The sequence below is a fragment of the Phalacrocorax carbo genome, chromosome 7 (assembly GCF_963921805.1).
Source record: "Phalacrocorax carbo chromosome 7, bPhaCar2.1, whole genome shotgun sequence".
Classification (NCBI taxonomy): Eukaryota; Metazoa; Chordata; class Aves; order Suliformes; family Phalacrocoracidae; genus Phalacrocorax; species Phalacrocorax carbo.
This window is the reverse complement of record NC_087519.1, coordinates 20,969,391-20,993,394: the sequence shown is the minus strand read 5'-3', so window position 1 is coordinate 20,993,394 and position 24,004 is coordinate 20,969,391. Positions and strand designations below refer to the sequence as shown.

The window sequence follows — 24,004 nt, the reverse complement described above, 5'->3', positions numbered from 1 at the left end:
AAGAGTGGAAATTTTTCCATACAGCCCTTTCCACACCTATCCCACTCAGTGCTCGGTAGACAAAAATGCCTCATCTCTAATGGTCTCATTCGAGGGAATCAGTTTCCAGTTCCAGAGTTGGGGTTTGGTTTTTCACTTCTTAGAACTGAGACCAGACAGCACACAGTGCGTGGTAAGTTGCCATATGAGTACGAGCAATGCCCATTTTGTAACAGTTCAGCAATTCTATTTGTTCTGTGCTATAAGTGTTTTCAAGGTGAGATGGCTATAGGAGCACAGTTTCCCAAGTTAAGCTGAATTAATTTAAAAAGGAGGTATGACAGGAAAGTATTGTCCCAAAAAGTTTCTAGTGCAAGCTTTGAAGGCATGTAAAAACCAGAAGTATTCACTGGACTAAATGACTAAGATACTGTCTTGTATGTACCAAGAGGACAGTGCATCTGATAGGAAGCATATTTCTGCATGTGATTTTCTGTATAGAAAAGTTTGCAGACTAATAGCCTAACTTAAAACGTGCAGGATCACAGTTCAAATCTCAACAAAGCTGACTCAGCTCTTCACCCTCTGCAATAGGTGAAGGAAGGTGCACCCAGTTCACTGAGCTTTTTCTGAGGCAAGACCTTGAAAGTGCTTACGAAGTGCTGTAGTTGCCTTCCAAGCCCTACAGCTTTCCTCTGTTCTTTACATGGGTATTACACATGCCAGTGTTCCTCAAAGATTTTGCAAGGTATCCTTTGCTTCATTATGATTTTTCACCCCCTCCTCTGTGAAGGCACTGGCAAGCAACTGCTTCACAGTTCATGGGTTATGCTCAGAATCATACAGGTTGAGAAGTGGGGTCATGCACTACACTTGAGCAAAGGTTCATGCTGCTGCCCTTGGCCAGCACACATTCTGCCTTAGTTGTTAATGTTTAGATCAACCATCTATTGTCAGTCACCACACCTTGGCTGTAGCTTGCTAATAAGGAGATAAAGTCCAGCTTAAAAAACACAAAGCATAGAACAGTTTGGAAAGCATGTTAAAGCACAGCTGAGAGATAATAGCGTAGTGAGTAACGGGATAGAGGTTTTTGTTTGTGTATATACTCTAGGGTTAAAAAAAAATCTGTACTCCACTTGTGCATGAAAGCCATGACTTTTAGTATTGCTTTAAGCAGAGTCTTGCAAAAAAAGCTGCCACTACGTAGTGTGCCCAACTGGGGGTAGGCAGGTGATTAAGTTTAACCCTTTTGCAACAAAGTCTCTACTAACTTGCACCCTGTAGCTGAGCTGAAGTCAAGATCACCTGGTTCAGAGCAGTTTGTTGTATTTGCTCATGTTCTGAGGAATGTTACCATGAAGCTGTAAGCTCCTGTACAAAATATAGACGCTTAACCGAAACATCTGAGTTTATGTACTTACAAATAGCTACAGAACCAAATTCTGACATGCTCTTCTAACTAAAAATTATTCTACACAAGCCCCCAACAGCAGTTTAAACACGTGAACAGGCTCACAGTTTGCATTCAAAGTAAATACAACATGCCACACTTTAAGGAAACATTGCTGTTAGCTGCAATGCAGATTTTAGGTATTCTTGTCCAGCTCCCGCTCCTTCCTCTGCCCATACCATAGCCATGTTCCTGCACATGGACAGTTATTTTAAGCTGGACCAGGAGACTGATTTGGCATTTCAATCAACAACAACAAAGTTATTTTTCTTTTCCTGCACTTCCCACCCTCCCATCCTCCCCACCAAAAAACCCACAAAACACCCCAGGATGGCTTCTGTGATACAGGTCACAGTACAGTTCCAAAAATAGTTATGTCAGCAAAACTGAGGGGGTAGGGCAGTGCACTGTGGGCACAGCCATAGAAATAAACAGCACAGTGGAGAAAGACTTACGATCAGAAATACTCAAAGATGATGTGTTGAGCCCTCCCGATTGTCAATATTCAACTGGAGTAAGCACCCAGCCTGAAAACACTTAACAGACTGGGGAAGGGGTAGAAATGAAAAGGGCTTCTGTGGGTTTTTTTTTTTTCCTTCTGTGTCACACTGGAGCTTTTTATTCTGTATCTGGCACACATCACACAACAGGAGATGGAATTTTGTTTAATTCACGCAAAGAAGTTACGTCTTATTTCAGTCTATGAATTAAAATTCTTATACAGTCTGAAACTCAAATGCAAATGATGGCTATTAAGATTCCTACTGGGCAGTCCTGAGAAGGTCATGGAGCTATCCAGATAAACAGAGCTAGAGAAATTGAATAATTTGAAATAGGAGTTGGGGAAACACCTAACCAGACATTACACTGAAAACTTTCAAAGAGAAAGAGGAAGTGTGATTTAGGGGTAGGCAACATTTAGCTCTTGTGAATTAGACTAGCCAAACTTCTGTGATTAACACCATTGATATCACCCTGAGGATCAGCATGAACATGATGTCATCCCTCATCTCTATTAGTGCAAGTCACATTTCTTAAGGAACTGAAACTAGGCTCTCTGGGGTCACAACCTGGCAATTCTGACAATTGTTTTTATTTCAACCTCTAAGAATTTTAACCAGCTCCACACATATGCATTTAGAAAGTTTTATTGGTCATGTATGTTAAAACTGTTTCCTTCAGAAATCCAGCAACCAGCACTTTTGAAAGGGAAACCCTGAAAATCTCCTGCAGTAGAGGTCCCAGCACTTCCTTGCTTCAGGTTGAACAAACCTGTTTTTCCTTTTTCCCCTATTTGATACATATTACTTTAACACCACAGATTCCCAATTCCATTCATAGCTTTCATATTCCCATGCAGTATCCAGAAAAAGAAAAAGGTTCAAGAGATAGAGCTTTTTATTTCAAGGCAGAAAGGACATTGAGTTTTGCATCTTTTTTTTATGGAGGGATCTACAGTAAAGTTTAAATACATCATATCAAAAAAAGTAAAAGCCTCCATCACAGGAAAGGTATTTAGATCGGAAAAAATCAGGCATTCAGAAATTAGGAAACAGCAGATTTGAACTTGCTCATGCAGCCGTAATTCTATCCCCTTGTGGGATCATCCTGTATGCTGAAATTAAGCAGAATGCTGTTTGTGGAAAAAAAGAGCATGTAATCATGTAAATAAAGACTGCTTCATTATTTGTTAGTATAGCTCATCCTTTCTAGAGAGAAGTTTAGACAGGTCAAAAAAGAGGAAAAAACATCTTGTGCACAGCCATAATCATGTCTCCACAAATGCATCATGATCATTGGTCGAATCTTGAACTTTTCAGTACTGCAGATCTGGAGTACAGGACAAATAACACTAGCTGGAAGAAAGCCTTCAGAGGATGATTAGACCAATACAAACTCCCAGGAGAGCCCAGTCAAGCCCACCCTCTTCCAGAGAGCTTGCAGATGTGCAGCACATGGTACTTCCAGACAGAAAGAAACAGAAGGAACTGCTCTGTTTGGGATGGTTATGAAGAGATTCCATTCTCCTTCCCTCTGCTACCTCTCCACCTAGAAACTGGGGTGAGAGTCTACAAACAGGGTTCTGTGACATACAGACACTCCAGCATGAATATGCTTTCAATGCATAGCGGTGTTACCCTGACAGCTCCTTTGGGCTCTCGTTTAGTTCATGCTACACAATGCGATACTGGCACTGCTGAAAGTCAGTTGTTCTGATACACCACCACCATCTTCCAGAAAAGGCACGTGTCTAGCAGGTACTGCAGCAATCCACGATGTAGCTAGTTCTGAAGATGTCATGAGCAAAGAAAAGGTACTTATCTGAACTGACAGCCTCCTGCTTGCCAAATTTTAACACACTGTGGCAAACAATGGGAGCAATAGGGCATCTCAAAAATCTGGAAGAATTGAGTAACTGTCAAGGCTATCCAAACAGAAGGTTTGCTCTTAGCTCCTTAATAAAGAGCATGCATTCATTCAGCAAGAAGATTACTCATTTGATCTCTTACTCTGGAGTAACTCTCTAAGCTTGCCATCTACCTTACTTTTACAAACTGTCCCCATTTAGCTGTAATAAATTGGTGATCCCAACAGTTGTCCTCTATAGCTTCACCATGCAGTTAAAGTGGAAGAAATAGCCCCCTACACTAGAGCCCTTGAGTCTAGAGAACAAACAAAAGAGAGCAATCACATTTAAAAGGTCCCTTTACATATTTGTCTAGTTTTCAAAGTTTGGACCTGCTTAATAAGCAGGGAAATCAAAAGCATGTCACGAGCATTAGGCACAAGGCAGCATCACTTCGACCAGACGTGGCTCCTAGTGAGATGATCTCTCTTTATAGCTGAGCACAAGGACACTAACAGGGACCACGGGCTTGGATAAATAGCTCTGGCAGGATGCTCTGTTGATACTGCTTCTGGGCTCACAGTTGGAAAACTCAGTATTAGTTAGCTTTTTGTAATGTGCCACTGCACATGTTGATAGGAACGAGCCTGGCATCAACAGCTCCACTGGACTGAAAACATCTGGTTTTTTCCAGTCTGGGAACTAAATGCACTGGGCTCAGCCACCACATGGTTAGAAGATCATTTGGACACATTTTGTAACACAGACATCCCACCCCAACCTAACAAAGGTTGAGTGTGCCACAAATCCTGGTCTCAAGAAAAAAAACCCAAACCCCTCCAATATCCCTTGGATTAAATATTAAATTTGAAACCCAAACTTGGGTTTATATTTGCTTGGCTAACAACAATTCCATTTCTGCATTTACATGTTTGGGGATGACACTAACCTAGCTGAGTCATATGAAGCCAAATTATTAGTATTAGAAGCAAATCAAGTACCAATTTATTTTCAAAGTTTGGTTTGCTTGTGTCTGTCAAGAGTCAGCTCTTGGATTTTGCTTCCAGTTCTCTTTCTTACTCCTGGGAACTGCCCTGAAAAGCCACTAGAGACCTGGAGCCATATCCTTAGTTTTCAAGCCAAGCAAGATAGGTCCAGCCACTCTTTAGAATAGTAAAGAAAATACACATACCCTTTTCAACGTACTAGAATGAATGTTTTAGTTCTAAATAGATCCCTGGCATGTATTCTGTGATTAGAGTTGATCACACATACACTTAATTTTTGCAGTCTGCTAATGTTTTTTGAGGTAAAAATACAAGTCCATTTGAATCCAACAGCAAAATTTATTGGGACAGAGCTGGAATTTCAGTCAGGCTTTGAACATTAGCAACAGAGTAACACAAATACTTGAGTCAGCCTGCTTTGAGATGTCCCTCAGTACAATGTGCATCTCAATTCAGGGGAGTGACGCTTTCAATCCTTCTTAGGGGAGACTTAGTCATGTGAAAACACAAGGGTCACCCTGTCTGCCACAAAAATGTTAAAATTCACTACATTTTGATTTCCATCCACAACATCTGCTGCTCATCTTACTTGGAGGTTAACCTTCTAACAAATACAAGCTTGAGTATCTGCCCAGACCCTTAGATTAATGTAACTTGAAGACTGCCTTTCAGCCATTATACTTCAAGCTCAAGACTTTTCCTCAAACTATTAATTCTTATATTCTTTAGAATCCTAGGCCTAACAGATTCACATTGTAATGCCTTTAGAAAATTTCAGAAGTATTCTCTAATTTTCTAGAGGAGCTAATGTCAACCAAAATACAGAAGATTCACAACACTACAATAAGAATGGGGGAAGTACGGAGGAAACATGATGAGAAATTCTTGGCATTTATTTATTCTCTTGAAGCTGAGGCTTTCAATGCATCTTACCAATTATGGCTCTGTGAGGCCTGTAAATATTATAATCCTATATAAGAAGGAGACTGAAAGAATTGATCTGAAGAACTTCTTTATGTCTCCAATAATCAGCAGTACAGAATCAAAACAAACCCAAGCAGACTGGTACTAAACCCAGCCAATCTATTAGATAAGTCAAAACCAGCATCTGGAAGTAAAGATTTTATTATAAGCACCAACTATTCTACAAATATATTTGAGAAATGTCTAGGTTCTGTCATTCTTTATAAGTATTATGGGTAACATCCCAGAGAAAATGTAAAAAATATGAATTTATGGCTTTACTGTGTATCTTAAAAGCAGATATATAATAATTAGCCCACTGATGTGAAATACATTGCTCTTCTCCCAGACAGTGCTATGCTTTGTAGTTCAGCTTTTGGAAACAAGTAGCCCAGCTGTTTTGATTGCAAATTTATGAATAGCTGCAATATATAATCCTGGTGATACATACAGGGTAAACCTCACTCTGCAAGATCAGACAGCTAACAAAATTCTTGAGTTCACATCCTGTCTAGTACTTTAGAGGGAAGTTATTTCAGACAGTGCATGTGGACACAACAGCTGTACTGTTTGTGGCTGGGAAAAATCTTTCCTGACCACTGGGAGCCTAAAATGCACGCTTTAATTGCCTTAGCATAGCATACCGATAGTTACTATTTTGATATACAGCTAGTACATTTAACTGTACAACCCTGGCTCCCTCAGCAGGTGATGGGATGCACTTACTACATATTATAGACCAAGTTTCTGACATAAAATACTGATGGTGAGGGACTCAGTCCAAGCTGTAAGCAAGCAGGCCCAGCACTGACAGTCGTACATACGATCTGGAGAAAGCAGCCCTCCCAGTGCAGCCATGTCAACTGGCCAGTAATTTCCACATTCAGTAGCCAAGCCTGCACCTTCCCCCCTCACTTTTAATTGAGGACTGGAAGACAACATCACAGAGGAGAGACACATGGTTAGCGTATGTTTGGAGTCTGCCTAGACTGTCCGCTGCAAACTGCGTAGGTAAGAGAACAATTTTTCCCACTGGACCTGGAAACAGGATGGGAAGTGTTTGCTCTTTGTCCTGCACCAAAAAGTAACTACAGTGCCAGGGCTAGCATAATTTCCCTGATACTACCAAGTATAAAGGGGAAAGAAAAAGCAGAAACTTGAACAATCTCTGCAAAAGTTCATCTAGTTGAAGATGTCCCTGATCACTGCAAGAGTGTTGGACTAGATGACCCTTAAATTTCTCTTCCAACACAAATCATTCTATGATAAGCAGCACAGCAACAAAACTCAGAGAGAGAAGGGACAGGATCATGTTTGACACCTGTTACAGCCAAATCCCAGGATGTGGCCTGGTGAAGAATTCATACAGCAAACAGCCAACACCCCCAAGGTCTGATTCAATATACAACTACAAGTTATATGCCTCATGAACAGTTACACTTTTACTTCTACCTCACACTGTGCATTTAAAGTAGATATTTTTGGGCTTAGAAAATAGTATGTTCATTTTCAAATAATTTCAGGCACTATCTGTACCTAAATATATGCTTTGGAACTTTGAAGCTTTAGTTTTTCTACTTGGGAAAAAGAAAATTCTATTTTTTTTGGTAGAACTTCAAGTATTAGATTTTCAGATCTTTTTTAGTAGAGGTAATTGATTCATTAGTTATTTTTTATAGAATACAAGACAGATCAGTGAGGTATGCAAAAGGAGTAGGTTCTGAAAATGTTGAAAAGTATTTGCTCTGCACAGGCACACAGAATTTATCCTGCAGGATGAGGTTATTTGCTTATTCATATAAATACATATTAGAATGCATTCAGCTACTGGTCATGTAACACACCACATATGAAAAGGAAAAGCACTAAACTGATCTTTTTCCCCCTTCAAGAATACCTAACTAGCATCCTCATCCCTGTCCTCATTTCTTTTAAACCCTGCAAGAACAGAAAGGACTAATACTCTTGTCACATGAGTAAATGGAGGGTACCACAAGCTACTGAATAAATTCCGAAGAAGAGTGCAGAAACAGCCACCCATGAACTCCCTTTGTTTCAAAGTGGAGAACTGTCAGTTTGTGCTCTTCCATTGATAGCATCAGTATCACAGAGAAACTCATCATTAAATTCTCAATTGCTAAGGGCTCACAAAGTTTACTCTTCAATAGAAAGTTAATCTTACTATGACTTAACACTGTGAGCAGAGAACCAGTTGTCGCTGTGGCACACTAATTCAGGACTATTGCTAACATCCTAAGAAATCCATGTTGCAAAGCAATGAGAATGGTACTCTCGGATTTAGATTTAAAATCTACTTCTGTAGTCCCTCACAGGCTTCTGTAATGCACTTTGAATCAGGGCCTTAAAGACACACAGTAAAACTGAGCACCATCACAGCTGACCATGCTAATCAATTAAGAGCCCAGCAGAACATTAGTGAGAGGCACTGAGCAATAAGAACAATATTTCAATATGTTAGAGGCAGATAAAATTCATGCTGCTGTTCAAAGGAAGTGTTAACACTGTGATGCTGCTTCAGCTGTTTGGACTTTGGTGCCTGCATGCCACTTTAGGTGTCCAACTGCTTTAATAAGACTAAACCATGACTTCCTGAACCACAGTTCTCCCTTCAAAGAAGGGGAGTACAGGGGTGGAAAGAGTACTTCCCTGCCTTGGACAAGCTGTAATCAAACTTGAAGACAGCACAGTGATAAGATACAATGATAAGGGAAATCAACCGATGAATCTATCAAAAAATGCAGAGGACCCTCACCTTGGAGCTGGTCTTCCTGAAGTGGCCCCAAGAACCCCAGAGGTGCTGCAGAGCACAGTGAGGCTTCTGCTGTCACTGACAACACAGCAAGGAAGTACAGGAGACATTGCATGGATAGGGACCTGGGTTCAGCTTCTCTGGCAATTCCAAAAGTAAGTTTTTCAGGAATTGCTCTACTCAATACTTAGCAAATCATATCAAAATGGGAAGAAACAAATAGCATATAAAATACATGTCGTTTCAACTAAAAGTAACATATGTTAATTCCTAGGCCGCTCTTTAAATATAAAGCCGTAGTTATTTATTTACAGATTTAAAAAAGTTGGGGAGATGAACTGATTGAGAAAAGTTATTTAAAATGCCTGGCACTAACTCTGATTCAGAAAACAGTTGCTTTTGCCTGTGTATTAAATTATAACAAATATTTATTAAAGCAGATACAGTAACTTTCTGTGAACACTTACCTCACACATGACCACATCTGCTAGAGAAATGTAGTATAATGGACAAGTTTATGCAACAGACTGCTACCATGGAGTTCAGTCCAGGGAGTATGCAAAGGCAGATGTATTTGAAAAAGCTTTGTTTGGTCACTATTTTCTTTAAAACAGAAGATCATGAAGAAAACAGGACAATGCAACCACAGCGGCCCACAGAAAAATGTTGTTTTTCAACGTTCTGTGCTGTTGCTCCTAAGCATCGACCAGAGCAATAACCAAATGCAAAGTCCAGGACCACATAGCAAACAGGTGCCAGGGTCTGGATTTGAACTCATGTTTCTGACTTTTGGTCTGTCACTCAGTTGGGGAAAAATGCCATTTCCCAATAGAAAAAAAGCCTCCAGTATTATAAGTGTAGGTTGTAGGGGTTTTTTGTTTTTTGTTTTTTTTTTTTTTTTTTTACACACACACATATTAGATCTTCCAAAAATATTAACTTTGTTTTCATGTCTTGTTTGATTCAGAAATACAAAAGACTGCAAAATTAATATAAATTTTCCAATAGAACAAGAATAGCAGCAAGGAATTAAGATTATACTGGCCTCAGGTCAGAGATTTACTGCACCTGACACTAAAAACAAGCAGTAGAAATGAGAAGCTGCTTGCTGCCAAGACCAGTAAGGGGTTTAAAGAGGCAATACTTTGTGATCATTCATTTCTCATCTTCATAGCTCCAAAACACCGTTCCTTAATAACACTGTTATTCTCTTGTGTTATCCTTCTCACTCTCAATATACTGATTTCAAACATTTTTGACCACTGGCAGTTCATGACCTGTTGAGTTTACATTTGAAAAATGCAGGCTAGAAAGCAGTTAGGTAATACCAAGCACCTCTTCTCAGGGGAGTGGTCAAAGGCATCCACTGCAAACTTCACTGCAAGATTGAGATGGGAAAGGTACCAAGATGACAGTCAGAATTCTATAGCTTTTAAGGTCCTAGAAATGAACAGTCTTTCAGGGCAAGAAAAATTGGCCCATACTTTTATTATTCACATGCTAGAGACACATCAGGTAATTTAGAAGGTTTTTTAAAGTGACATAAACCCTGCTCCAAAGTACTTAATCTAATTTGAGACAATGTTTGCAGTAATAGGATCACACAGGTTTGAACAAGTATATACTGAATAGCTTATAAATATAGGTTGGTTTAACAGACATATCCTACTTATTATGATACTGAAGATAGGAATTTTTAGGAATAACTAAAGGATGGATAGTATGAGAAACAGGGAATGCTTCAGGACAGGATAACTTCTGGTTTGCATCAAAGATGAACAGTTTTTGAAAAAATAACTCACTTAAGTAGTAATTTTTTTTAATGCACGTTACCCCTTTTTAACAGCTGGTAATACAGAAACACTCTTCTACTAAGCACAGAACAGACATGCATCCAGAACACTACTCAAGTAGTGTTAGGCAGCATCCAAAGGCTAGGAAACTAATTTGCCAATTACAGGCAGGCCAAAATACAGTGCACCCTCATCCAAGAGCAGAGGGCTTCTAACTCCTTCAGTACTAAGAGAATGAGTTTAGGTCAGTTCAGACAGCTGTACACTTTTAAAGCATCTTACCTCTAACTTGTGTACTGCTGCAGATGACAGCACACATTTATAGGGCAGAACTAATTTCTCCTACTTTCAGCAAGAACATGCCCCATTTCAAAAGTTCCAAGGAATACCCATGCTATAGCATGATACATAATCATAGCACACATCAAGCTTTCACCCATATAAGGGGTCAACCCATTAATTTTTCATTAAATTACTATGCCTCCCTTTGTTCTTGTAAAAAAAAAACAAGATGGTAAACCATGAGCCATAAAAATTAAAACCACACATTTTTCCCTTCTTTGCTTCTATAGGAAATGGCTTTCTGAAAGAAAAGATTGCTTTACTGTGTCCAGGCCAATAGTTTTCCTCTTCGGATTAGAGAGGAGGATTATACCAGCTCATGCTGAGCTAGCACAGCTGCAGCTGGACTTTGATACTAGTTGCCAGGCTGCCTAGTTTAAAGCTAACTCAGGTATAGCTGTACAAACTGCAGTCTGCAATGCAGCAGCAAATTAGCTATTTAACTCACACCAAAATCCTTTTTCCCTACATACTGAAAAACAGCAGCTGACAAACTATGGATTTGGCATTCTTTCACATGCAATAAGATTTGCTGCAAGTATCTAAAAATATACTTCATGGCTGACAACCCAAGGAACTGATCAATGAAAGTTCAAGAGGTACATTTTACAGTCCAGATGTTCCCAAACTATGCTCCATCGACAACTTAGAGATGACTGGTCACATTATGCTGACTTTTCCTCCCTTTGCTGTACCAGTTTAAGTCCAAAAGATGAAAAGTACATCTTCAATTCTTAAAATATTTGTCCTTACACATTTTCTCATTTTGCTACCGTTAGCATAAAAACATCACAGCAAATCAATGGGATGGGAGGCTGCACCAGAGACAACTTGGTATAAAGGATGAATCAAACTAATTTCTACAGCAGGATGACTTTAATGGGAACTCTGAAGGCATGAAAATTACAGGATCCACATATGCATACATACACACTAGATAATGACAAAAATTCCACAAGGCTAACACACTTTTCCTAACCTCACCTACACACTTTAAGAGTGGATATGGTGTCAAAACTTACACAAAACCAGGCAAAAGAAAGAGATAGTACTTGCTTATTTAAGAAAAGAACTGGCAGAATCTTCTAGGCAGATGGATTGCAACAGTGAACAGTGTTACTAGATATTAATTTATGAAATACTCATGCCTGAAAGGTTTCCTCCAACACTTCAGTTATAAATTATTATAAAAATGCAAAACTATATCTTGGGAAAAGATAAGGACTAGTTTAGACATACATTTACACATGCATTAAAACAAACACAAAACTACCTCAATATAGACCAAAAAATCTGAACACAACACTGTCATACCCCTTGTATAGGGGATACATATACTCTAGCTATGGACATACCCGTATCTTCATCAGTCTTTTGATGTGGATGTTAAATTAACCATTAGCATGACATACCACCATGACAGGCAAGAAAGGGAGCAGCTAGGTCCAGCACGTAAAATCAGTAGCTGTTGCTACATGTATCTCCTTGCTCAAATCGCACGAATCTTTATTGCTTGGTCCTCTGGTGGTCAAAGGAAGAGAATTCATAGCCTGATATGGAGAGAGTCATTAGAAATTAAGTACCATGTAGCTTCATCACCCATAGCAGAGAAGTGAAAAATCAGATCATGTATGGCACCTTGATATATAATTTTTCATTTTGATCTTTGCTTGCAAGTCTTTTCTTTCTCCTTCCCTTGCAAAAGCACATACTTCTCACAGGAGCGCAAGTCTCTAAGCATCCGCAGAGCAGCTTCTGAGGCGGTTTTGCTGCATTTCCCAGAAAGCAGCCTTAGTTTTGCCAAGTCAGAAGAATCACCAATCCATCATCTTTGCTACATGTTATATAGCACAGAGGACTAAAGCAACTTTCAAATGTTCAGTGGTTTTCCTTGGAAGAGTATTCTGCCACTTCAGCCTGCTCCATCTTTCTTCCCATAAATAGAACTTTTGCCCTTGGTTTCAAGTCTCTGCTCCAGTCACAGGGCTGCTTGATGGTAGCAGAACATGCATTACATTCTGGGTTTGTTTTTTTTCAATCCTAAATAATCCAAACTAACTCCCTGCCCTTACTAACACACTGTTATGCATTTGGATTTTTCCTTGAACACCAACAATTCAAACTCTTGCCCATCATTTCACTTCATTTTCAAGTAACCATTTTTAATGTAAGCCACAGCATTCTGTCTGCGTACTTAATTTCTTCAACAGCTTCATGCACAGACCACTACACCAGTATTTCCGACAATATTCTGCTATCAGGTTCCTTTACAGACGTGCTACCAAATCAGACCAACTTGTAACTATTGCTGAGGCAAAATATGGGGTCCGGTGAGAAGTTGGGAAGTGATCCGAGTTCGCAATCAGTTGTTTGAAGGGTTCCCGAGATCATGGATACTGCCTTCTTTGTCCCTATTTTTCACATGTCTTTTGGTAGCTATATACAGCAAGACAGATTCCTTTATGTATGATAAATGCTACAATCACTGCCATCTCCTTAGGGAAGGCAAAGAGTGCTGATCACAGCTCAAATGGGTATATAGCTCATACTGAAAACACAACTTCCTTACTGCAAGGCAGACTGATCTTCTGCAGGCTAAACAGTCACATATATAGAACACATGTTTTGATTAACTGAGTACACTGTACTTGATACAATAAAACCATTACTTTGAGTGGTTTTGATCACTTTTGTGGTCCTTTAAGGCAACAGTTTTATTACCTTATTGCTTCTCTCAAACTCCAGCTTGGGAAAACAAAATAAGATGCTTGTCTTAAGCAGGATGAAATTTAGAGGAGAAAGGCCTGTTCATCATCATCTGTTCTCCAGCCCTTCTAAAACAGAGTACTGAAGCAAGTGGGGATTTTACCAAGCTGATAGTTACCTCCAAGCATGAGTTTACATAAGTAAGTGCCCAGAGGAACCTTCAAACTTACCTTAGATCATACTCTGACATACTTACAAAAATTATCAGCTATTGACACTGCAGTCAATTTCCTATTCCACCTTGGGATCTTAAAGCATTAAAGAGCCTAACTAATTATTCGTAAGGTAGAAATACTTGTTATTCTATAGGTAAGTAAAATAAGATACAGGGTGTGACAGAGAAAGACACGCCTTTCTTTTGTGACTTCTACTTGCATGTGTTAATCATACTTCTTCACTATTTACTTCCTTTCTGCCCTCAAGCAGTTTGGGAAGTTTCTAAACTGTTTTGTTCTTCAAGGCATTTGTTTTTTTAATACAGTCTGTATGGTCCTAAGTGTTGCTGCAAATACCCATAAAAAATTAAATTCAATAAACAAAAAAATCTCAGAGACTTGCAGAACTGCTGGTAGCATAGTGTAAGCAGAAGTATAAAGACTCTTCTACCAAGCATGTCACTGTTGCAGAAGTTTTCACTGAACTCTGTTCTATTTAGTTCCTACATCATCTGAATAACAGATGATTTAAAACACAAATATTCCATATCATATACTTCAAACCTAGGCTCTGAATGCAAACAGTGCCATTATCTGCTTAACAAAGACCAATTATTCTATGAATAATCAAGCTACTGTGCAAGTTCTGAATGCCTATAATGTTATTTGATAATATGGTGTCTTCTGACCTAGACAGAGCTGCCTACAGCATACGATTAAAGGTTTCAGATGCATTATGTTCTTCTCCTGCCAAATGTTGTTCATGCAGTATGCTTTATATACCCAGTGAAACTAATAGAAAAACAGTCTATTTCAGACTGAAGTGCTTTGTTAAGCCATTTAAACAAAAGCAATGTACAGCCTCAAGTTCAGATGTCCTTCTATGGAAGGAAAGTACCACCACCACCTGTTTTTCCTGTGATACCAAATTCTCTATTGTATAACTTAATATTTTGAACACTGGCCTTCCCTTTTTCTGTCTTCATTGTATGATAAAACACTCTGCATTGCCTTATGATAATTATTTCATTATATTAGACATTACCTGGAGAGAACGCTGCTGTCCCACACAGCCATCAACAAAAAGTGAGCATGTTTTAAAGTGTTTTTTAAAGCCTGTGTAATACACAGGCACTAGGGCATGAAGTCCTACCTCTCATGACAAAATGAACTGTGCAAGCCTGTATTTCCTAGTCAATTTGTCCCATGCACCTTAATCCTTATTTGAAGGTGTGAAGCAGAAGAAAGCTCACTTCACATATTCACTCAGTCTACAAAGTCTCTCCAGCAAGGCAGTCTGCAAAAGTGCTAGTTAACAGTGGGTTTACATGCAGATGTGGATCATTTCTCACTAGATTATATACTTACTTCATTTAACCCAGCAACTATCAATCAGATACAAGCTGATGCCAGTCACCTAGTCACTCTGAGAACTGGTTGCATTTCCAAATATGTCAAATAACCAATTAGTCTTTGTTTGCTAGTTACTATATCAGTGCTTCCATATTCTGGCCTTTGCAGACTACCAGCTACTTTGACTGCAGTCCCTTCCACCCCAAAAAGGGAAATAATCTTAGACTGAAAGAAGTTCTTCAAAAGCAACAAGCCTGCCTAACTTTCAGACTGAAACAGGGCTTCAGATTGGGAAGAACATCTAGCTACTAAAGGAAAAAGGACCCAGTTTCTTTCCATAGCTCCCAAATTTCAGAATAGCACAATGGAATTGCTGATGAGCATTTTTAATCAAAAGAGAGATAATTAAAAAACCACACCCTTACAACTGGACAGTAAGTACCTTTGTTTACAAAGGGTTGTAAGAGTCCCTGAGCTCCTTTTCCCCTGGGTGTTGAGGGAATCCTTTGCCTGGCACTCCTCTGAAGTGCTGGAAAGGCCTGAATACCTTAATTTACACATCCAAACTCCTCTACTTTCTGCAGGATATGAAGCCTGGGTACTAGCCTAAAAGCAGCGCTTCAGAGTAGCTGTTATAGTCTCTTGCTTAGCTAGAACCGTGTTATTTTACCTGCACAACGATTACTTTTTCTACAGCAGAATAATGTATACAAGAACATAGTCAGTATCTTTAAAGATCTTTAAGATCTTTAAATAAATCTAAGCTTTTCCTAACATTAGTCTCAAGAGTCATTATAGTGACCAGTTCCTGACTTTAAAACCATAGAGAAACCACCTTATCAGTTATTTCTGTGTCACAAGGAACAGACTACTAAAGGAATTCTTCCTCATTTTGACATTAGAAAACAATAGTGGTAAGCCAAGTTTCGCAAAGATATCCATGAATCTGAGCATGTTGCTGTTACATCCATCACAGATTTATCCTTCAACAGAGTCCTGATTATTTAAATAATATATTTCTAAATAGTTCAATGCAAGTCATACAACACTCTGCACTTAAAAAAAAGAATTAGCTCCATCCAAAATACTGCAAGATGCAGCTCAGCAGTGATTTAACATATGTTACCATTTAGTTTTAGACAGCAGAGTTGGCTGTCCTCAGTGATACCACTACTACAGATACTCAGCTATAGATCACCAATAGATAGGCCACAGCTGTCATGAGACTGTAATAGAAGCCATTAAATATTTCCTTCTCCCAAAACCTACTCAGTATTCCCACTGTCAGCCTGGTTTCACAGCTGTGTACTGGGGGCTGGATTTCCATATTAAAATACTTAGAAGATATACTAATGCACAGAATACCTGTTCAAAACCCAGTTCATTGAGAGTAAGTATCAAACTCAGGTTTTCTTAGAAAACTTAAAATTAACTTCTCATTGCCTGTTTCAGTACAGGACAAAAGATTTCTAGAAAGCTATGTAGTCTTTTAAATTGACTTCTGCAGGAAAAGGGAAAAAAATCCCAAGGCTGTTTTGAAAACTTGACTGCACTACTGTTCAAAACAAAAACTTTAAAGAATGCAGTGAACAAACTCTAGCCACTCTCCTCCCCAATGCCAAAACTATTCTTACCAGTCCACACTTTTATATCACAGCAGGTTCACTGCAGCACTGTCCTACATAATAAATCTGCATGTAACAATCAACAGTGAGGAATCCTGATCTAAACAGCAAGAAAGATTGTTTCAGATAAATGACTTGCTTCTGATTCTCCCACTTACTTTCTGGTTTTATAACCATCTCTTACAGTTTAAAAAAAAAAACAGCATTTTCCATATGGCTATGTGAAAAATAAACTATTGACTGATGAAGCAGAGAGTGTACGGAAGTTAGCTGTCATACATAGAATATAACTCAATCTAAAAATCAGTTTTTGGAGGTACTCTTATCTGCAGGTAAGATCTCAGAATATTATAGTATAAATCGTTTACACTATAATTTTTTTCAGTGGTACTCCTTTCCTTTAGATAACTAAAAGAAAGTTAGGTTATTACAATTTCATCATTAGTAATGTGAAATGTGATGACAACAAAAATGTATACATACTTATGCTGCCAAAGGCAATAGGACTTTTCTTTGCCAATGTAGATCCTTGATACGTAGATAAACAGAAGCATCTGGATATACCCAAAAGGCACAAGTAGTAAATTAACAAAGATTCTTAAAAGTGTCACAGTTAATCACTTCAGAAAAGAAACTGCTACTGAACAACGAGTTTAGTATCTGCTATGCATTTAAGAGACTATGTTACAAGTTTATACTAGGATGCAAAAACATCAACAGAATTTTTAATGACATATATAGAGTACTAGCTATATAATTAAGGTTTTCCTAATCATCTATCACCATTCACAATATTGTCATTAAATTGTATTTAGATTGCAAATCCTCTGGGACAGGACTTTTCTTGTATCCATACTCGAACAGCACAATGAGGGTCCCAGGCTTTTTTGCTTCAAATACTAGCATAGTACAAGTATTTTTTTTAAATGTAGGAGAAGATTGAAAATATTCAGAAAGCACCCTTTGTGTTTGCTCTCTGTGCTTAATTCCCATTTACAGTTCAGAATAAACACTTCAGCTGTCATTCTATTAACAGTTTTACCTACATAAATTCAAGATGGGGCCAAATTTGCCTGCATAATGATTTCACAGTAAGTGGCAACCAGATGGACAGCACACTGCCATATGCTCCCCTTTGCTGAAAGGTGGAAAAGTGAACAAATATGAATCAGAAAAAAGGAAGAAGAGTGGGGAGACAAATATCTCTGCAGTATGCCCATTAATTCATGCACATACACTTTCCTACCAGAAGCAAATGCGAACTTCTCTGTTCCTTGTACCTTAGGATCTGAATTGCAGGGAAGCAAAGGCAATGATTAGGGGACAGCAAGGGAACAGCTATTGTCTCCCGCAGAATCCTTGCTAGGCAGATACACATATATCTGTGCTGCATCCAACAGTACTGCATTCCAAAGACGACCCATTGTACAAGCATGGGGAAAAGAACCAGCATCACCATGGCCCTAATAAAGTGAAGGGAAGGGAACGAAGACATCACTTCACAGGGTCAGCCTCTCTGGAAGCTGACACTTTTTCCAATGTGGCACTATGAGCTGAGAGGCTCAGAAGCTGTGCCCGCTTTTCAGCCTCCTCTGAATTTCTTTTTGCCCAGAGATAAAATGTGTCAAAAACTTTTAAGTAAACCTTGATGCTACTCAAGCTGTGCATTGCTCTTTCAGTTGGAACAGACTATCTGGCCATATTAGAATGTCTCCAAGGAGTACCTGCCCTTTTGAGCTAGTCCTAAAAATAACACCTTTCAAAGTTGAACATATCTATTTAATTACACTACTGCTCCCTGCTCAGAAAGTCCTTCTTAAGACCAAACAGGGCAGGGGTGGGGGGTGAAAGAGCATTTGAATTTCTGGAGGTGGCAGCTGGTAACAGAAGAACAACAGTAAATATGTACAAGAAAAATCTTTTGAGGTTGCTTTTTTTTTTTTGAGACACTTGGGCAAGTTAACATGTGAACTTTGACCCATATCTCACTTTCCTGTTTAAAAGTTGCTTTCAAAGCTGCCTAATTTTATCATTCCGGATAAGAATGTAATTATTTACTAGATGTGGGTTGCAAAATCGAGGCAGAGAAAAATAATGGACTGCTTGCTAGCTGAGACACACCACATGCCTCATGTTTACATCCTATATATTTGTTAACTTAATTATTACAGACAGGAGCTCTGTAGCTCACTTTAGCAACAGCTTTCTTTAAATTTGTACCATTGGCTAAATCGACTGGTAGTCCAAATGGTATACTTTTCTATAAGAAATTATTTATAGACTTGAACAAAAGTATTTAAGGCAAAATACTAAAATAATTCAACAGCAAAAGGCTCACCAACTTCAGTAAAATTTCTATTTTGCTATTTTTATATATGAATTTTCATTTTCTATTAGTGGAAAAAACTAGTAGGCACACTTAAATACCAGACACATAACACTTTCCACTACAAAGACTTCTGCAACTTTTCTGAGAAGCTCTGACACTTCCGTTGTTTGCAGGCAGCCTTTGAAGTTCCCTGGAATAGCAGAGATGCTTTGTCTCATGGCAATCATTCAAGTTAAAATGAACTGTTTTCCTATGCCTGCTTGCTTTTTTATATCAAGTATTTGGTAGCCTAAAAAAAAATCAAACAGACATGAGCTCCATGTACACAATGGCTGGGCAGCTTACACCTCTGACAGAACAGTGGCAGACAGCATGCTATGGAACACATTACAGGCTGCTGAAGCAAAAAAGCAGAGTGGCAGGACGGACAGCAGAAAGGAGGACAAAATAGGTCAGAATTTACACATTGTTTCCCTAAACAAAGCACAGACCCCAACGTTTCTTTCTCAGTCACAAAACAACCACCTTACCAAGTAAGGCAATTACCTGAATTAGAAATCACTACTGAAGGCTCAAATCCTGCTTAGGAATTTGTTAAAGTCAACAAGGGAAGTGCGTCTCTCCATACAATATTTTACAAAAAAGAAAGCTAAACCCCACAGTACTAAGAGGTTCTGTGTTAGAAACTAATTTACAAGAAGGCTATTTGGGTATAAAATTAAGCTTTTGAAAATTAGGAAGCATCATATTTAAAACAGTATATGACAAGCTCCATTTGCATTAATCATCTTTTTAACTCTTAAGATCACGTCCTATTTCTTCTGCAAATCATTGGCTCATTCAGTGAATGGGGTGGCTGACAACATAGAACTACATCTGCTCAACCCTAAATCTGACATTTTCCAGCTTACAAGTCTGACTTTGCAACCAAAATATTTGAACATATATTTTAAAAAGTGTTATTTCTGTGTAATGCTATAGATGCACATGGTGCTTTACATGATGCAAGGAAAGATAGAGTAACTGCCACAAAAAAATAATCTTACAGCAAAATATATCAAAGCAACACTGAACCCTAGACAAGATAAAATGAAAGTGAGAGGGAGAACCTCTTTATGCTGGAACTACCATGATTTCGAACAAAGCAAGAAATGAGCTAACATTGCATTTTCTAACAGTTAATGACAAAGGTATGTTTAGAAAATTTGCACTGCTACTTGAGTTTACAAGGTGTCTTTCATTATACTCATGCAAAAACAGTGATTTCAACAGGATTACATGGATGAAACAGAGCTCATTATCACCTTATAACTACATTAAGAATTAAACCCTAATACATCACTCTTGTCAAACCAAATCCTAAACCCAGCAGATAAGTGCACTGAAATATGACAGAGAGACTGAAGTAAACCTTCTGCCTTCTTTCACCCAGCCTCTACCCTCACTGCGCCATCTGAGAATTTAGTGGACGAAAGTTTTTGATTCACCTTGGGCAGGAGCCTCAAGAGCCAAAGAGTGTACAACAGCCAAGTTCTACCCCACAGTGAAACAAACCAACATTTATTATTTTTCCCTTGAAGATGGAATCCCACCAGGCACACTCATGTCTGCCTACGCTAGAATAATACTCCTAAAAAGTACTGACAGAGTTCATAACTTTTTTCAAGTCAAAAAACCCACAAACTCCCCATTTTCCAGCACTACAGATTCCAGACTTGCCCTTCATATTATTACACCTAACGAGTGCACAGCAAACGAGTTTCAAATCATGGTCTTCCTCTCACATACCAACTAGCAATGAAGATATTGCAAATAGCACTTAGCTGACACTTTTGATAATAAACACAAGGCAGAAAGGACTCCAGCTCACTCTCTTATGTCAATATTGGTTCTGCAGTGTTCATAAGGATAAAGTATTTTGCCTGTTAAGTAATCCCACTGTTCAGGAAGCAGATGAGTTGAGCACCATTATCCTGACACAACACCCCATTTACTCTTAGAGAGCATACAGACAAGTTTTATACTGAATAAGACAATTCAGTTTGTTGTTGTTCTATTCCCAGGTAATGCAACTAATTTAAATGAATACTAATGATATATTATAGGTAAATTTTAGTCATATCAGGATCTCATAGGGCAATGCAGTTTCACCTCCTAATTTGGATGCAATCACATGTAGTAACACTGAAACCATGCTCTTGATCACGCTTGAGGTTTTGCTAGTTCTGTCCCTCTGTGCTGAAAGTAATCTGTGATGCAATATTACTGCAGAGTCAGAAACTGCAGTGTGTAGACTAGAGACAAAACAGCAAGCTGCCAGGTAGCCAAGTTTCAGGGAGCCACCACTGAACTCAAGCTGGAGTAACAGCACAACAGGACCTGGAGCTGGGCGAGGGCAAGTATAATTAGCTGTGTGCATCTTTTACAGGGCACCTTCAGAGCTGTAATCACGCATACACCTAACCGACCTTTGGGAACAGACACAGTGATAGGGAAAACAGCTACACTGTGCATTATGTTCTGCATTTATGCTGTCAGTCACAATCTGAAAATACTTTCACTTGAGTAGCAGGCTTGCACTAGTACTTGCACTGGAAGCATACATAGCTCACATCTCCAACCAGTTTATGAAAATGTCAGCAAGAAAAGATTTTAATCTCACCTACTACCCCAGCTCCAAAGCTAGAAGGGCTGATGTGTACTCTGGCTACGTGTTCTCTTTGCCCACTGTTGTCTTTCACATAGTAATGACCTGCTAACCTAACTTTTTGTACAACTCACACCTCTTTCACCCTTCAGGCAAAAAACCCACCTTGCACTACACTGAGGATACTCAATTTTGCAATCCAATGGGTAGCATCAGGACAGAGCTGCAAAAACTCCACTTTGTTCAGAAATATACATGAATGAGTACACATATGCAGTGCTTCAGGAACACAGGCTCTTGAATACAGTCACTTCACTGACTGTAAGCATATTCTTCAGTGTTGAGGAACCATAACACGTTTGAAGCAGTATACACTTGCTTCTTATTCCACACCCTCTGTAAAGAAGTATTGCTTCCTCTCTCTGCACAGAGTATACTGCCTCGCAATACAGAGATTGTTCACAAGACCAAGTAACAGCTTTTCCCGTACAAGATAACTGCTGTGTAATGTTAATCACAACATCTTGTTGCAAAGCACTTATGTGCTACTGCTGCACTGTCTGCTTTATAATACCCCACTACTATGACCATGCTATTAGCAATGCTTTTACAAATGACCTGCAGGAACTTGCAGCACCTTCACAGGCACTACCAGAAAACCATTAAGTATCAATAGGGTCTCACTCAATCCATGTTTAGATAGTACAGTTTTACAGCACATTAAAAATATACAAGTTGCTTACCCTTCATAGTTGGTGCAAATTCCCATGATAAGTCTTGCAAAAAACCCTAAGAATCCTGACCTTTGCAGCACAAACAAGCAATTTCTGACTCTGTGTGCCTATAACATGACAGGTGCCCTGTGTTCAGTCAAATGAGGCTTCTCCACTGATTGCATTCACAGCTGTAAACATCCTACATCATTACTGATTTTACCCCCATTATGTATACAATCTTTTCCAGCTGTGACAATGGTGTCAGGTGCATGCTGTATTTAACAGAGCTTGTAGGTTGGTTTACTCTCAAGCCTGCCTGTAACAACCAAGAAATTCTGCTGGAGACGCATTTAGCAGATCCTTTTCCTAACTTCAGCATACTAAAAAACTTGGAAACCACGCGTGTTCACGTACTATTTTCCATAACTAAAGTTACTGTGACACGCTATCCTGTTACAGCACAGAAATCCTCAGAGTCTACAGATTTTGCCTCTATAGACACTACAAAAAAGGCCTATTAAGTTCACTACAGTTTGCCTTCCATAAAAATGAAAATTCCCTGCTTCAGAACAGTCTAAATGGATTTCAACTTCAGAAGAGAAACTACTGTTCCTTTTCTTGTTGTGGCAAGCAAGGATGCTAGCCTAGGGCAGCAGGTTTCCAAAAAGAGCTGCAGCATCTTATAGATGGATAGCACTCTCAAAGAAGATATTGCTCAAGCGGCCGTATCACGGAGATTTTTACACGTTAGGTGGGTTTTTCACACAAAAAGCAAATAAAAGCGACTTTCACGCTGAGGCATTATTGAGGTTTTTGATATTGGGGAACAGCACGCCAGAAGTTAGCAACCCGCGCCCCTCCGGAGGGGCAGGACCCGTAGGGGTCTGGGGGGGGGGGGGGGGGGGGGCGCGGACGGACGCCGCCGAGAACCGGTGGCGGCGGGGCGGGGGGCACCCGCCGACTCCCAGAGCCGCCCCTGCCCTCCCCCTCGGGAGTAACGCTGCTCCGGCGCGCCCCAAGGCAGCCGCGGGCCCCGCGCCAATTGCGGACACGGCCCCAAGGCATCCCCCACCCGCCCCCGCCCCCTGACTGACCCCGCGGCCGGGGACTCCGGCCCCGCCACAGGCCACCCTAAGACACCACCCCCCACCCCAGCCGCTGGGAAGTTGGCGAAAGGCGGCGCCCGCCGCCAAACTTTCTCCGCCGCTGAGGGTCTCCCCGCGGCCCGTCCGCCAGCCCGGCCTCGGGACCCCTTCGGGCCGCCCCCAGAGGTGGGGGGGTGCGAGGAGGTGGCGGTCCGCCACGGCGGCAAGGCGTACGGCAGCACCCAAAAGCCAGAGAGGGTTGGGGGCTCCCCAGCGCCGCGCAGGGCCGCGGCGGGGCACGGCACATACCTGCTGCCCGCAACGCCGGCTCCCGCACAGCCCCGCTCTGCTAACGGGTCGGCGCGCGCCTCGCGCGGAGCCGGCGGCGGGGGAGGGGGAATGCCTGCGCGCGAGCCCGCCCGCCTGCGCGCACCCTCCCTCCCCTCCTCCCGGGTCGCCTAGGAAACAGCGGACCATCAGTACGGGGGGAGGGAAGGGGGGGCGGTTTAAAGGGGGCGCGCGCGCGTGCTCGCCCCGCGTCACGTGGGCCCCGCCGACCCAATAGCGGCTGCGAAAGGCGGGCTCCGTAGTACTACGGGCTAGGGAAGGTGAGGCGCGAGAGGGCGGGGCGGAGCCTGTCCCCCGCCTCAGCCACCGCCCCCCCGCCTGCCCCG

At 40.4% G+C, this 24,004-nt stretch overlaps 2 protein-coding genes across 4 annotated transcripts in view; one reads left to right on the top strand and one right to left on the bottom strand.

The window, feature by feature from the left end:
- The window catches only part of TMEM266 (transmembrane protein 266), an 87,667-nt gene extending 63,827 nt beyond the window's left edge, over positions 1 to 23,840 (bottom strand). For both annotated transcript variants that reach the window (XM_064456742.1, XM_064456744.1), the window contains exon 1: positions 23,640 to 23,840. The gene's annotated coding sequence lies outside the window, so the exon portion shown is untranslated. The remainder of the gene's footprint in view (positions 1 to 23,639) is intronic.
- The window catches only part of NRG4 (neuregulin 4), a 53,675-nt gene that overhangs the window by 640 nt on the left and 29,031 nt on the right, over positions 1 to 24,004 (top strand). The window contains exon 1 of one of the 2 annotated variants that reach the window (XM_064456756.1): positions 23,921 to 24,004. The exons of the other annotated variant lie outside the window; for it this stretch is intronic. The gene's annotated coding sequence lies outside the window, so the exon portion shown is untranslated. Of the gene's footprint in view, positions 1 to 23,920 lie in introns of those variants that run through there. 2 annotated transcript variants of the gene reach the window in all.